Source organism: Panthera uncia, chromosome F1 (assembly GCF_023721935.1).
Source record: "Panthera uncia isolate 11264 chromosome F1, Puncia_PCG_1.0, whole genome shotgun sequence".
NCBI lineage: Eukaryota > Metazoa > Chordata > Mammalia > Carnivora > Felidae > Panthera > Panthera uncia.
The window spans coordinates 15,726,009-15,741,769 of record NC_064813.1 but is presented as its reverse complement, the minus strand read 5'-3'; the positions used below and the strand labels follow the sequence as shown (position 1 = coordinate 15,741,769).

Below are 15,761 nucleotides of genomic sequence, written 5' to 3'. Positions count from 1 at the left end.
GTTAGAAGAATAAAGAATAAAAGTCACCCATTACAGGACTCATATATTCTTAATGTTGGAAGGGTCTTAGAAGTTACCTCATGTTATTTAATACACTCCTCCTCATTGCAGAAAAAATTCAATTTGCTAAAGATCATCCAATCCACTTCTTATTCAATAAACCCCTATATTTTTTCCTTCATCTTTCATTCACTGATCCTGTGGACCCACACAAAATAGGTCTTCTCTGCAAACAGCCTTTCAAATATTCATGTGTTCAACTTATTTTATGGTTCAACTCATTTTAGTAATCAGAAAGTAATTTAAGTGTTTATCTATTTCCAAGATTTCTTTGGCTCCTCAAAAGTAAATGGGGCACCTGGGTGGCTCGGTCAGTTAAGCATCTGACTCTTCATTTCAGCTCAAGTCATTACCTCATGCGCTCATGAGTTCGAGCCGCACATCAGGCTCTATGCTGACAGTGCAGAGCCTGCTTGGGATTCTCTCACTGCTCTCTCTGCACCCCTCTCTCTCAAAATTAGCAAGCATTTTTTACTAATTATCCAGTAAGATGAAAACACCAGACATATTTACAGGTGTTCTTTTGTAAACCTTATTTTTATTCTCATAACCACCCTATGAAATAGGCAAGATAAGTATCATCACCCCATTTAAAGAATCATCGATACTAGTTGAGCGTCACAATGAGGCAGATTTAGGAGCAATCATCCACTTGTGAGAAGGATGATTTTAAGCAAGTTACTGACCTTCACCATTTCCTCATCCACAAACTGGGAATAATATTATACTAACTCCTACCCCACACTGTTATTGTCAAGATTAACTAGAGAATGCACAGTATCTTATATAAGTAATCCATTAAACCCTCAATGTTAGTTCATTATTACTCAATAAAGAAATCACTTTTTTGGTAAATAACTTTTTCTCTCTGAATTTCACAATAGCAGTAGATCAAGAATTAAGGTCATGTGTTCTACATACCTTGTCTTCCATAAAATCAAAAAATGATTTTAGCTATTTGCAGTTTAATGATTATTTTTGCCCATATTCATACCCCAGCCCAACCAAAATTTTTAAAATCTATTATTATCCTCTTCCAAATGAAATTCTCCAAAATGCAAAAATCACTAAAGCCCTCTATTTTAAAAAGTAAATTCTCGGGCCGCCTGGGTGGCTCAGTCGGTTAAGCGTCCAACTTCAGCTCAGGTCACGATCTCGCGGTCCATGAGTTCGAGCCCCGCGTCAGGCTCTGGGCTGATGGCTCAGAGCCTGGAGCCTGCTTCCGATTCTGTGTCTCCCTCTCTCTCTGCCCCTCCCCCGTTCATGCTCTGTCTCTCTCTGTCTCAAAAATAAATAAAACGTTAAAAAAAAAAGTAAAAAAAAAAAAGTAAATTCTCCTCTGTGTAATATAATAAAGTTTCACTATGATTAGCATGCAATGAAATTTTTATGCAAAATGGCAAGTATCACATTAATTGCTAAACAAACTGGTTTCTCTAACCTATTGTTAAATTACCTTTTAAAAACTGTATCTGGTATCTTCAAATGGTAGAGATTGCTATTTTATTGTTTGTGAAACCAACTGTAGAAACCTGTTTCATCCATCAAAACTACTCACAATGTAGACAATATAAAATGCATTTCAGAATTAAAAAGAAAAAAAAAAACTTGAGGCCTAGACTCATTCACGAAAAATTAAGTAACATAACTCATGCATAAAAATGTTATAGTTTGCTAGTATAGGTAAACAGACAGTCCTAGGATTTGAAGAAGAAGAATAATATTCTAGAATACTGAGGGAAAAAATGGATAGAGGAAACGAGACAATTGCAATTCAGTACCAACTTGGGGCACCTGGGTGGCTCAGTCGGTTAAGCGTCCAACGGCTCAGGTCATGATCTCACAGCTCACGAATTCAAGCCCCACTGAGCTGACAGTGCAGAGCCTGCTTGGGATTCTCTCTTCCCGTCTGTGTCTGCAACTCCCACTTGCCCTCTCTCTCTCAAAATAAATAAGTAAATAAACTTAAAAAAATTTTAAGGGGCGCCTGGGTGGCTCAGTCGGTTAAGCTTCCGACTTCGGCTCAGGTCATGATCTCACAGTCTGTGAGTTCGAGCCCCGCGTCAGGCTCTGTGCTGACAGCTCAGAGCCTGGAGCCTGTTTCAGATCCTGTGTCTCCCTCCCTCTCTGCCCCTCCCCTGTTCATGCTCTGTCTCTCTCTGTCTCAAAAATAAATAAATGTTTAAAAAAAAATTTTTTTTAAATAACATGAAAGAATACAGTTCATGAGGGAAGAGCTTGGTGGAAATAATAAATGAATGAGGTCTGATGGCCTCAGAAGCCAAAGTAACAAAATTACTATAAAACACCCTAAGGAAAAAAACAAAAACCTAAGAAACCATATTGTCTGCCAGTATATATATAGGTTCCCTTCAGTGGTTGACTTTTCACTAAATTAAAATATATCTATTTAAAATGTCATACCAAGATAAATTTACTACACAGAGAAACTACTCAAGGAAATTCCTGATTAACCACTAGCGATTTGCATTTGTTCAATGCTGTTAGCATAGGACCTCAAAATGAATACATCTTGAAGTACAGAATAAATATTCTGTATGGTTTATCAAAAACTAGTATTATATATCTCTTAAATCTGCAAAAGTGAAAAACACAGGTCTGTAGTTTTTCTAAAAATAGTGTTTGTTCTTTGCATCCCCTGTGGTGGAAGTCTGATTTTGAAGTCTTGCGATTTTGCTTACTACTAAAAAATAGGACAGAATATGGGTGTATATGTGGGGTAGAGGAAAAGTTGAGAAATCCTTCACTGATACATGAATGTGTCCTACACTTGCCTTTTTAAATGTGCTCCTTTCCTGGAAATTTGGCATGCAAAAAGTCCCTCTGGGTTTGCATTACAGTCATATTTGTCACTGTTTCACATGATAGCCTTCAAAGAGTATGACCACTTGTTCTTAGGCATTTGCCAGGTAGACCATACTCTCACTACAAATACCAACAATTAGTGGGTGGTGTGCATGTCTGTATACATACATAATACACATTTTTGCATATGTGAATATCTGTAGAAAACACACAGCTTAAAGACATCAATATCATATAAACTCTATTTGTGAAGCCTAACACATCTCAAAAAAAATTAATTAAAAAAAAAAAAAAAACAGCCCTGTGCTGACACGATTAGCTACTCCATTCAACCGGTGTGAGGTATCTGAGGCATGCTGCATCTGAACTCTTATCACGCTATTTGGGGTGTGCTATCCTGTGAAGCAGTTCATATGAAACTGCTGAAACCTTCTGAAATGACAGGACAAACTTTACGTATCAGAAGCTTAAATAAATGAGGAAAACAGAATGGCAAAGACACAATTCATATTTATTTTGGAACAAAAGCTCATCCTAAAAATTCTTCGTCAACCATCCAGAAGTAGCCCAGCTTCTACCAACTAAGCAGTTATTTACTGTAGCAACTTCATCACCAAGATTACCAAAATTTTCCACATGCTTCTACCAGTCTGTGTATTTGTTGTTACCTGGGCAACACTCTAAAAGGGCTTTTACCTTTACAGAACTGGGAGGTCAAAAAGAACTAAAGCTTCTTCAAATTGACTGTGCATCATCTTACTTAGAAGCAGTAAAGTGTGAAATCATCTGAAGACAGAAAAGCTTGAGAGCTATCACCAGTCAATCTGATTAACAGACATACCTTACTGTCACTTATGTTCATTTCTAGCCATCTAATTCACCTGTGGAACAAGGCAAGGTCCATCCAGGACTTCAAAACATCCTCAGTCATACAGCCTGTCAAATAGCATAAATGCTGAAATTCTTTGAGTAAAAAAATAAATAAATAAAAATAAAAATCTATCAATCCCTCACATCTGGATGTCATATAAAATACTTTGCCTTGATGCCCTAAATTCTGAAAGCTAGTCAGCCCAGTCATGGATCTGTAAAGACTACCTTTCTCCCTGAACCAGATCTGCCTCCGAAAACTAAGATCCATCCATTCTGAAATCACATTTTAAAGGCACTTTGAAAATACTTTCAAAACTGCTCCCTCCTCTACTACAGCCAATTTGATGCTATCTGGCAAAGCAAAAAATAATAGTATCTCCTCACAAAGAAAATATTTTCCCTTACTTTCCAATAGTTTTAGGGTTGGAAAACACAAGGTTGCTTCCTTAACACTAATAATTTTTCCCTTCAGCTTTTACTGTAAGAATACTCAAGTGTTCTCTGGGTCATATTCTAATCAGGAGCAAGGCATATATATAAAGCCTAATGTTAAGAAGTACTACTAGATGACTCCAGAGTCAAAAAGGAAAGATAAACTGAAAAGCAGAAAGGAAAACTGGCATTCAAGGCTCTTCACCATCTGATGCTCTTTCTTGCTTAGTCCTTTCCCTCTTGATCTTTGATCACCCTTGGCCCCTGGTATAGAAAGGCCTTTCTTTACATACTATTTGTCCTATTTCCACATGTCCAAATCCTACCTATTCTTCAAAGCACGGTTAAAATGTCACCTCTTCCCTTATCCTTACAACCAAAAGTAATCTCCCCCTCCTGTCTCTAAATTCTTAGAGTGCCTTATCTTTATTTCTTTACCACACATTACTTTCTGCCTTATAGTAGCTTTGTTTCCATATCTAATCCCTACATAAACATAAAGGCCTTAGGGTCAAAGTCCATGCCTTATTCAAACTCTATTCCAACTGCTTAACCAATGTGTTGCACATAGTAAGCACTTCAACTGAGCTACATAAATGGCTTGGGTAAGTAGAGAAGTCCACTAGAAACAAGGCCAGATTACTAGGATTCTGGAGACCCAGCTTTACTAGTAACTAGCCATCTGACCTTGAACTTCAACATTTTGGTATGTTCACCTGCAAAGAGGAGAGGGTAGACCAAACCAGTTTTTAAATATAGACTGTTATCTATCATTAGCTGGCTATAAAATCAATTTGGGAGTCCAAACCCAGCATTTTTTTAAATAAATGAAGTGTAATAGAAAATATCAAAGTGTGTTGTAGGCAGTAGTGCGCAGAAAATGTTTAACAACTGGCTATACGAAGCGGAGAAAAAGGCCCTGAACTATATACTTCTACATGCTCTCACACCACGGCCAATTTCAAGCTCATGTCACTGAACATGGAACAAGGGAGGAAGACAAAGGCACACTGCTTCTACAAGCCAGTACAATGAGCCAGTTCCAGCAAGGTCCTGAAAAGATAAGTATAGTTTTGCCAAATTTTCAACTTTGTACACACACACATGGGGTGGGTGGGGGAGTGTTAAGGTATAAAACGTGTTTCTTATTGTAAGTCCCAGTCAAAACAGTTTCATAAATGTGCAGCTGAACAATCTCCTAGTGTCTTCCATGTGTCCTCCACAATGCAATAAATCTTACTCTGAGTTTGGTTATATACATAATCTCTTTACCACCAAAATGTATTTCTCCTCAGAAATGAGAGTTACAGAGATCCCTATTGATATCAACAGAAGGCAACTTACAGGGAGTGGAAATTTGGCTTAGGAAGTATCAGCAAAGGGCCAAGGTTCTCAGCCTTTGTTCAGCCCCACACACCTTAGGGACGAAACACACACCTACTAGTAACAGTGGTTCATTTAGCAAAGGGTTAGGGGAGAGAGGAGGAGAGGAAGAGAAAATACATAATATGAAAAAAAAAATCCAAGTAATTGTGACATTTGTGCCCATGCCCCCACTCCACTAGGTACAGAAAAAAACACTAGGTACAGAAAAAAACAGTGCTATAAAAAAGTTAATTTCTATATCTGATGTTTTCCAGCCAAATTCTCCAGCACAAGCTTGCATCCCCAAACAAGACCTCCCATTTCTGAGAATTCCCTACTAGAATTAAGTTTTTGCCATGGACTAAAGACATGTACTTGTTGAATTTAGAACAGGCAAGGAGGGGGAAAAAAAAAAAACAAAACAGAACATCCAACAGTTGTTAGACTTGATACTCTGGGAAAATAGGCTTTTATTGAAAAAAAAAAACTTTATTTCTTATTTAAGTTTACTAAACTAGGTAAGGAGAGGGGAAGTTTCTTGAATATATTCTTGGCTGTTCTAGACAACACAGTCTGTAACCAGATTTTTCATGAGTGTTTATAAAGAATTGTGTTTTCTATTTTTAAAGCTATTTAGAAAACAAGAAGGCTCAGAATTTCAAATAATCGTAGCCCAAATCTAACTCCACATCAACTATATGCCTAGAAGCTTCCATGGAAAATCCCCCAAAATTACACCAAAAAGTACCAAAATGTGACAAAAAGGAGTCAGCATGAGCACAAACGTGCTATCCTCAAACAATTATGGCATCCTACCTGTTGAATGAGTGAATATGGAAAGTAAATGAAATATGAAAAGTTGAATGTTGAGATACAAGTTCTGCTAAATTCCATGAACTCTTCCTTATTAGGGGTTCACTGACGTTCATGTATTTATACCCAATCTCAAATACTGACCAAAGTGAAAATTATTCACCACTCTGAAAAGGCACAAGTCAAGAAAGGCCTTCTTCCATGTTCACAGTATTAAATCTCTCCTCCAAAATGTGAGTATGTTTTACCATAACTCAGGCTCAAGTCAGTACTTTCTCTGCCTCCACTGTTAGTCATGGCAAATGCTCATAAGACTATCTTCATAAGAAGTTCCTGAGCTACTTTTGCAGTACCAGAGGCTGGAACAGCTTTTTCTGCTGGTCAGACTCAGACCCGGTGGCTGACCTATTCCTACAAGGCAAGAGCTATATATGTGCACTAACTCATTAAAACTTGTGAGACATAGCAAAAACAAAAACAAAACAAAAAACGCTCTGTGCCTGGGAATCCCACAGACTACAGTTTCTACTTTATTCTCTAAACACCCTCTTTCTAGCCATAATCATCCCCACACCTCTTCAAGACAATGGTAGGATGGAACACAGATCCAGTTCTATACCCTCAACGCAAGAAATTTTTGCTAGTTAGCTACTACTGTCTTCAAAGTTAATCTCTTGAAGCTTGGCTGTCTCCCACTCACAATATTTTTGCTTGGCACAACAGAATTCCTTCTTTAACTATTCCATTAAGAATGGATAAAAGGACTTTCGGCTTTAATTCTGTATCATCTGAGTTCAAATAAATATAGAATTGAGTTGAAATCTGGGTTGAAGCAAAGAAAAATTTTTTAATTACAACTTTTTACAAGTCACAAATTTTATGCTGGTAAGCTGATAAACATCAAAACTTTTTTCATATGCCTTATAAAATTGTTTCATTCAAAAAATAGTATAATAACTACTAGAGTGAAAAGAAAACTATCTAAATCATGAAACAGTAACAAAAGGAACAAAAACTCTCAGAATAGCAAAACCATAATACTGTATATTAAAGTTCCTATCAAATAACTCAGGCCAAAAAACAACAACAACAACTTCACACATGTATTGTCACACCTTTTTATGCTGGGTGGTTTATTCACCACGTGTCCCAATAGTACTGGGATCTACTACCTTGTTTCCAGCTTTCTAGAATATAATGTAGGCTACATAACATGTTCTCATATCAGCATTGCCCAACTACATCCACTTCTCCCAAGATGACTTATTAATACATAATATCAGAGCACATTTTGAATTAATATACACACCAGTCTAACTCACAGTCTCAACTAACTCACCAAACAGGTGAGCATTTAAATACAAACGGATGAAATTCATCTGGTCTTGCTCCTTTGCAATTTCATTGTGTTTCACATGGGGCTCTTTCCTGAGATAATGAATCATAGGCCAGTTTTCCAGTGCTAGCAGCTGGTGGACCAATATTTTCCATGGACAAAATCCACTTCCAATTTGACCACAAGCAAACTTCTTTTTTGTATTTTCTGACATCATAGTATTGGCTATTCTACAGTACAGAAGCCATATGTAAACACTGCTATAAGAAAAGTCAGAATGTTTTCTTGAAATTGTGTTTTCAGAACTGTAACAAGCAACCACCTACCTCCCACCAAGTACAAAAAAATTTAAGTGTATTAAAAATCCCTAAACCTTCCAGTACTAAAATGCAGGCCTTGAAATCAGTTTCCAGTCACCGCTGAAATCTCTCCAGCAAGCAAAAGTTCTCCTTACCACTAATTAGCATAATGAGGTTGGCTCTTCTCCTCACTTGCAGGAAACCCTCAACTCTGCAAGTGACCACCTACGTTTTGGTACATTTTCTAAGATAATCGTGAGAGCTACAAGGAGAATACACAAGCACCTGGACGCACTGCCCCAGGGTCAGAAACAAACCCTGTCAGTCCAGTCCTCTAGCACTCGGCCACCTTCTGCTGGCTGGTAGCCCCTTTCCACATGCTGACGCACTGCCCAGCCCTGCACCGTTGGCGACCCGTGCAAAGTACTAGACCAGTCTCAGAAACTTTGACTCAGTTATCAGGACACTAAGCACCCACACCTGGACGGAGGACTTTCGCGGCCAGGAGGTCAACTCTGAAGCGGGGCATTCCTTGCAGGTAGAGATCTGCCCAGGACGCAGCCCCTCCCAGACTGCAAAACCACAAGCATCAACAGCAAGAGCGGAGCAAAGTGCCGGGCGGAGGCAGGGGGAGCGCGAGGGCGAAAGCGGTCACGAACAGAAGCCTGTGTGGGTAAGCAAATACCCCAACCACACGCCCCCCGGACGCGGGGCTGCAGGGACCTCGAGCCAGGCGGCAGGCAAGGCGCAGCGGCGGAGGCGGCGGCACTGTCAGGAGGGCACAGCTGGGGGCGAGCGCCCAAGTCCCCACCCCGCCCCCAGGTGAGGGGCGCCCCGACTCCGCCCGGGCCGGGAGAAGCGACCAGCAGGCAGAGCTGTGGGGTCCAGGAAGCGACCGACAGTCCCGGAGCCCCGGTGCCCTCCTCCCCGCAGTCCTCTCGCATCCCGTGCTCGGCCCGGCCCCCACACCGACCCTCCCACGGCTCAGCCCCGGCGCCAACACCCCCGGCCCGGCCCGCGGCTCCTTGCCGCCCAGCCGCCAACCCGCCCCTAGGAGGCCGCCCTCGCCTCACCTCCTCACGTCTCCGCGGGCAGGGCCGGAACAACTCTGCCAGGCGCCCACGTCCCACCCGCCGCTCCGCGCTCTGCGGCCGGGCCCGTCCCGTTCACTCCGCGGCCGCCAGAACCCTGGGAGGGCGGAGGGAGCAAGGCGGAGGGAGCGAAGAGCGGGGGAGAGGGGGACCGCCCGGCAGGAAGAGGCGAGGGAGGGGGCGGGCCGAGGAGGAGGCGGGCCGGGAGCGCGCGCGTCAGGGCCCCTCGGCGCGGCGTGCGCGCTCCTGAGGGCGGAGGCGCCTTCTCTGCCCTCGGGGGCGGCGCGCACGCGCGTACACGTCCCTGCCTGGCGGAGGTTGGGCTGGGGGCGGGGGAGCGAAGACCTGATAGAACCTGGGTAGTAAGAATAGGGACCAGGAAAAGGGCGGGAGGCCCTCGCCTGGCGTTAGAACCCTCCGGGGAGGTAACCGCGCCCTTGGGGCCAGCCGGTTCGAGCGCGTTGAGGGGCGTCCCCGGGCCCGGGTCAGGGTAGGTGACGGCCCTGCCCAGTGCTTAGCCAGTTCTTAGATAATTCTAAGTTTGGGGCGATTGTGTTCCTGCTCAGGAACCTGGTTTACGTGTCTTCACTCTTAATGCACAGTAATCCTCAGGGAAGTCACCTTAAACAATAACTTTTTCTCGCCAGTTTCTCTTCTGTGCCTTTCTCAAGGTGTCTTGTGTGCTTGCGAAGCACTCCCTTCCTGGTTCGTCGTGTGGGACTCGGGAGATAGAAGAGGGAAAATACCTGCTGTGTACTTATATGTAGAAAACTGGCCCTCATTTTATTCTTGGGAGTAGATAGACATAGTAGAGAGAAAAGAAGCCAACTCTTTCTCTTCTACAAGTATTGTGTACTGAGCCTTCAAGTGTAGGTATCCTCCTTCCTAGATCCTGCAGCCAGAAATGAACTGTAAACTTTCCTAATTTCCATAGCACTTTGTTTCTATCGGTTTGTGGCACCGCATATATTCAACCTTATCTAGGTAAATCTGTGCAATATTTTATCCCTCTAGAGAATCCTTGAGGACCTGCTTCATTCATTTTTCTATCTTACACAATGCCTACCAGAGTGCCTGACTCACGGGAAGTACTCCATAAATGCAATTGTATGAATAAGTGCCTTTGGTGCAGCCAGCCTTCGGTGTATGTCCAATGATTTGAGCTCTAGAAGGAATTGTTTAAAATACTCCCCCCGTCCCCCTTCAATTCCCCTGCTCTCATTTCCCCAATTAGATCCGAAAACTGCTCTGAGACGTATGACATTTGTCCAAATGTCCCTCTCTCTTTTTTTTTTTTAACTTTTCCTGATTTAAATGTCTAGAGATACTAGGACATATCAAGAGTATTGCAACTATTCTCTGTTTCCCCTACCTTCTGGGCTCCTTCCCAGAAGGTCCTTTAACCTCTGTATTCCAAGAGTCTACCTAGCTCTGGCCCTGACTCAGTAAATGCTAGAAGTTTGATATTTAATAAAATTAGGTTTAGAACAACTCAAATCATCTGTATCTATTAATAAACAAGTACCTATTAGTAAATAACCTGATAAGTACCAAACCTCTACTAAATAAAGTACACGTAAAGTTACACTGGGGACCATGAGGAAGTCAACAGATGAAAGACATAGTTTCTACCTTCTGACAGCCTCTCACTGGACAGAAGCTTTTTGACAAAAAGGGCAAACTCTGACCTATGGCCACATGTTACACCTCTGATCACCAGGGGTCATTGTGCAAAACTGAACTGTTCTTCACAATAGAACTTAGATAAGAGATGCCATAAGAGAACCTAGATAAGAGACAAGTCACAACAGAACCTAAATAAGAGACAGTGAGGGTGATTCGGTGTAAACTCATCCTCACCACCAAGAAAACAATTTTAAGTACATGCCAAAGAATTAATAACAGCATCCTTCATATAATGTGTGCTGTTCACTTCTCTCCCCGCTATGGCTTCCTTTGCCATTAGCAAATGCTAGCAGCCCTAGTCCTTGAAAGGGCTAAAGCTCTCACTTTGGAGGAGGGTATTATGAGCATGGCTCATAATATGACAGAAACTAGTAGCCTAGGTCCAGATCTAATGCACAAACATGTTGGGTTTTGTTTTGTTTTGTTTTGTTTGGCCTACACAGTACTTAAACTAGCCAAAGTTAATGTTAAAAGCCAGAAGATTTCACAGGCATTCTCTTTTAAAAAAACAAAGATTTGGAAACAGCAGACCTACATAGTGACAATCGGCTGGCTACAGGACATGTGTTCTCTCCTCAAAGTCTGTATTCCCTAGTGTACCTTATCTTACCCTGTTTCAGGTGGGCCTGCAATTCCCAATTTGATAATATTGGGCACCTGGGTGGCTCAGTCAAGCATCTGACTCTTGATTTCAGCTCAGGTCACGATCTCAAGGTTCGTGAGTTAGAGTCCTGCATGACAGCACAGAGCCTGCTTGGGATTCTCTTTGTCTCTCTGCTCCTCCCTCGCTCATGTTCTCTCTCAAAATAAATAAATAAATAAACTTTTTAAAAAATTATAAAATTTAGGGGTGCCTGGGTGGCTCAGTTGGTTAAGTGCCTGACTTTGGCTCAGGTCATGATCTCATGGTTCGCGGGTTCAAGCCCCATGTCGGGCTGAGCTGACAGCTCAGAGCCTGCAGCCTGCTTCAGATTCTCTATCTCCCTCTCTCTGCCCCAACTTCACTTGTGCTCTCTCAAAAATAAATAAACATTAAGAAAAAACTTTTAAAACTTATAAAATTTTATAATATCAAAAACAAGAAATAAGTTACATATTGAACAAAATGGAAGAATTTATTTTTAATTTTTTAATGTTTATTTCTGAGAGAGAGAGGGAGATACAGAATCTGAAGCAGGCTCCAGGCTCCGAGCTGTCAATAGAGCTCAACGTAGGGCTCCAACTCAGGAGCCTTGAGATCATGACCTGAGCCAAAGTCAGACGCTCAACTGACTGAGCCACCCAGGCACCCCTGGAAGAATTTAAATCATGGTATTTAATGGCGGGAAATGTATATCTTTTATATTGGGCATTGTTGGTTGACTCCCCAGCATGCATTTCTACCCCTCTGCAATTGTGAGGCAGCTAATGATTTGAATGGGAAAAGCTCCGGCTCCAGCTCCAGGTGTGGGCCCTAATTGATTCCATAACTAGCCTAATCTGGTCTCCACCTAACTCTGTCAAGGATAGACACTAATGCAGATCTAAAGTGGTCCAATCATAAGGAAGGCCAGATCTCATGTTTATTGGGAGAAGGAAAGTGCCCTGTTTCCTACTCTGGGTAGTGTGATAGATGAATCTAAGTCCTATAATTACTGTGGCCACTTTGCTACCATGAGGGAAGCCAGCCTGAGGATAAAGCTGACATATAATAGAAAAGCTCAAACCCAGCTTGAAGCCTACCCCTTTCCAGATTTACTAAGTTTCCTGGGCCAATAAACTTTCTGGACTGTTTAAAAAGTTCAAATCTGGGGCACCTGGGTGGCTCAGTTAAGCATCTGACTATTGATTTTGGCTCAGGTCATGATCTCATGGTTCATGAAATCAAGCCAGGCATCAGGGCTCCCTGTTAATAGCTCAGAGCCTGCTTAGGATTCTCTCTCTCCTCTCTCTCTGCCCTTCCACTTCTCACATGCTCTCTCTCTCTCTCTCTCTCAAAATAAATAAACATTAAAAAATTTTCAAACCTGGCATTTTATTGCTTGCAACCAAAGTTAAGTTTTCCATGCAAGTTACAAAAGAAAAGGCATTATCCAGTTCTTCTAAGGATACATTTTCAATGGATCAATAGGTAACAACCTGCTTGGTAAAAGTGTAAAGGGTCTTGAAGGTAACCACCCCCCAAAACTCTCTGACTAGGTTACTTGATGCCCGAGAATTCATCACTATACTTTCTTTTTAACAACTTAAATCCTGTGCCCTCTTTAAATCTACTTTCCCTGAGAAGAGGACTTCATGACTCTAATCAGTAATCTTGTATAAATGAGTTTATCATATGGTTTTTGAGTGGTTTTTTACTAGTGGGAAGATTAAAAAAGAGACACTAAGAATCTGAGAGATCAAAGGTGTCATAGAGGAGACTATAGATACAGAAAACAAACTTTTATGTTTCAGTTTTATGTAGGGCTGAAACTCAGAGTAATTCAGGCAAATCATACTAAGCCCAAATGATAAAGCAAACCTATATTAAAATCACACTTTTAAAATTAAATAGGAACAAAATTAGGGGCACCTGGGTAGCTCAGTCGGTTAAGTGTTCGACTTTTGATTTTGGCTCAAGTCATGAGTATGTGTCATGGGTTTGAGCTCTGCATCAGGCTCTGTGCTCGTGGCACAGCAACTGCCTAGGATTCTCTCTCTCTCTCTCTCTCTCTCTCTCTCTCTCTCTCTCTCCCTCCCTCCCTCCCTCCCTCCCTCCCTCCCTTTCCCCTGCTTGCTCGCTCTCTCAGAAATAAACATTTTTAAAAAGAACAAAATCAGTATATATGTAGGGATCAGAAAATTTTCTCAGCAGTGGAGGAAGTAGGCAGAGCCATAAATCTCTCTGAAAAAGAATAAATGTCAATTTTTGTAATTTGATAAGAAATAGAAAGTACACATACCAGAAACTGTTTTTCCCATACTTTGTGGCAAGTATCCAACATCCATCTCACCATCAGAGTCCTCTACTTTGATCTAGGCCAGTGATTCTCTTTAACATATAACAAAATCACTCTGGGAGTTTATTATTAGAAAATGTAGACCTCTATGTTCAACCTCTAAGAGATTTAGGGGACCCAGGACTTCTTTTATTTTAACTCTTTATTACAAAAATGTTTAAGCACATAAAAAGTAGAGAGAACAGTATCAGTCTTCAGGTGCTACTCAGCTTGGAAAATGATCAATATATGCCCAATCTCCTCTTCCCCACCCCTCATGTGGATTTCACCCATAAATTCTTCATTACATAGTTCTAAAAGATAAGAATTTTTTTTTTTGCAATCAAGAAAATCCAGAATGTGGGAAACTCAACAGAATGTTGAAATTCCTTCAACAAATAAATTACATAAACAAAAACAGAAAGAAGGATGTCTTGAACTTGCTTGTTGATTTTGTTTTTAACAGCTTTATGTGACATAAATGACACATATAAATGACATGTGATAGACTGCAATTTATGTATGTATGTATGTATGTATGTATTTATTTCCTTCCAATATAGTTTACATACAGTGTTATATTAGTTTCAGGTACACAATATAATGATTTAACAATTCCATACATCACCATTGCTGATCACAAGTGCACTCCTTAATCCCCATCACATATTTAACCCATACCCCTTCACACCTTCCCTATGGTAACCATCAGTTTGTTCTCTATAGTTAAGAGTCTGTCTCTTGGTTTGCCTCTCTTTTTTTCCTTTGTTCATTTGTTTTGTTTCTTAAATTCCGCATCTGAGTGAAATCATATGGTATTTGTCTTTCTCTGACTATTTAGCTTAGCATTATACTCTCTGGCTCTATCCATGTCATTGCAAATAGGAGCATTTTATTTTTTATGGCTGAGTAATATTTCAATGTATGTGTATACCACACCTTCTTTTTTCATTCATCTATTGGGCTGCCCCCATAATTTGGCTATTGTAAATAATGCCATTATAAACATAGGGGTACATGTATCCCTTTGAATTAGTGTTTTTGTATTTTGGCAATAAATACCCAGTAGTGCAATTCTTGGATCATAGGGTAATTCTACATTAAATGTTTGGAAGAACCTCCATACTTTTTTCCCCAGTGGCTGCCCTAATTTGCATTCCCACCAACAGTGTAAGAGGGCTTCCCTTTCTCTGCATCCTCACCAATAACTGTTGTTTCCTGTGTTGTTAATTTTGGCCATTCTAACAGTTGTGAGGTGATATCTCACTGTAGTTTTGATTTGCATTTCCCTGATGATGAGTGTCGTTGAGCATCCTTTCATGTGCTCTTGGCCATCTGTGTGTCTTCTTTGGAGAAATGTCTGCTCATGTCTTCTCCCCATTGTTAAATTGGATTACTTGATTTTGGTGTCTTGAGTTGTATAAGTTCTTTATATATTTTGGATACTAACCCTTTATTGGATATGTTATTTGCAAATATCTTCTCCCATTCAGTAGGTTGCCCTTTGGTTTGTTCATCATTTCCTTCACTGTGCAGAGACTTTTTATTCTGATGTAGTCCCAATAGTTTATTTTTGCTTTTATTTCCCTTGCCTCAAGAGACATATCTAGAAAAGTATTGCTGTGACTGATGTCAGAGACATTAATGCCTGTGCTCTCTTCTAGGATTTTTATGGTTTCAAGTCTCACAGTTATGTCTTTAATCCATGCTGAGTTTATTTTTGTGTATGGTGTGAAAAAGTGGTCCAGTTTCATTCTTTTGAATGTGTCTACACATATTTCTACACATATTTAGAGTATTCAATTTGACAAGTTTTGAGATACGTATGCACCTATGAAATCATCACCACAGTCAAAATAGTGAACATATCCATTACCCAAAACACTTTCCTTGGGCCTCTTTGTAATTTCTCTCTCCCACTCTCTCTCCCATCCTCATGTAACCACTGATCTGCTGTCACTATAGATAAGTTTGCATTTTTTAGACTTTTCTATAAATGGAATTGTACAATATGCATTCTGTT

The 15,761-nt window shown here is 40.8% G+C and overlaps 1 protein-coding gene across 3 annotated transcripts in view; it reads right to left on the bottom strand.

Moving 5' to 3' along the window:
• Positions 1–9,266, bottom strand: part of RABGAP1L (RAB GTPase activating protein 1 like) — a 763,363-nt gene extending 754,097 nt beyond the window's left edge. For 2 of the 3 annotated variants that reach the window (XM_049635168.1, XM_049635167.1), the window contains exon 1: positions 9,078–9,266. The gene's annotated coding sequence lies outside the window, so the exon portion shown is untranslated. The remainder of the gene's footprint in view (positions 1–9,077) is intronic. The other variant, XM_049635169.1, reaches the window with a different exon arrangement.
• Positions 9,267–15,761: the final 6,495 nt, after the last annotated feature.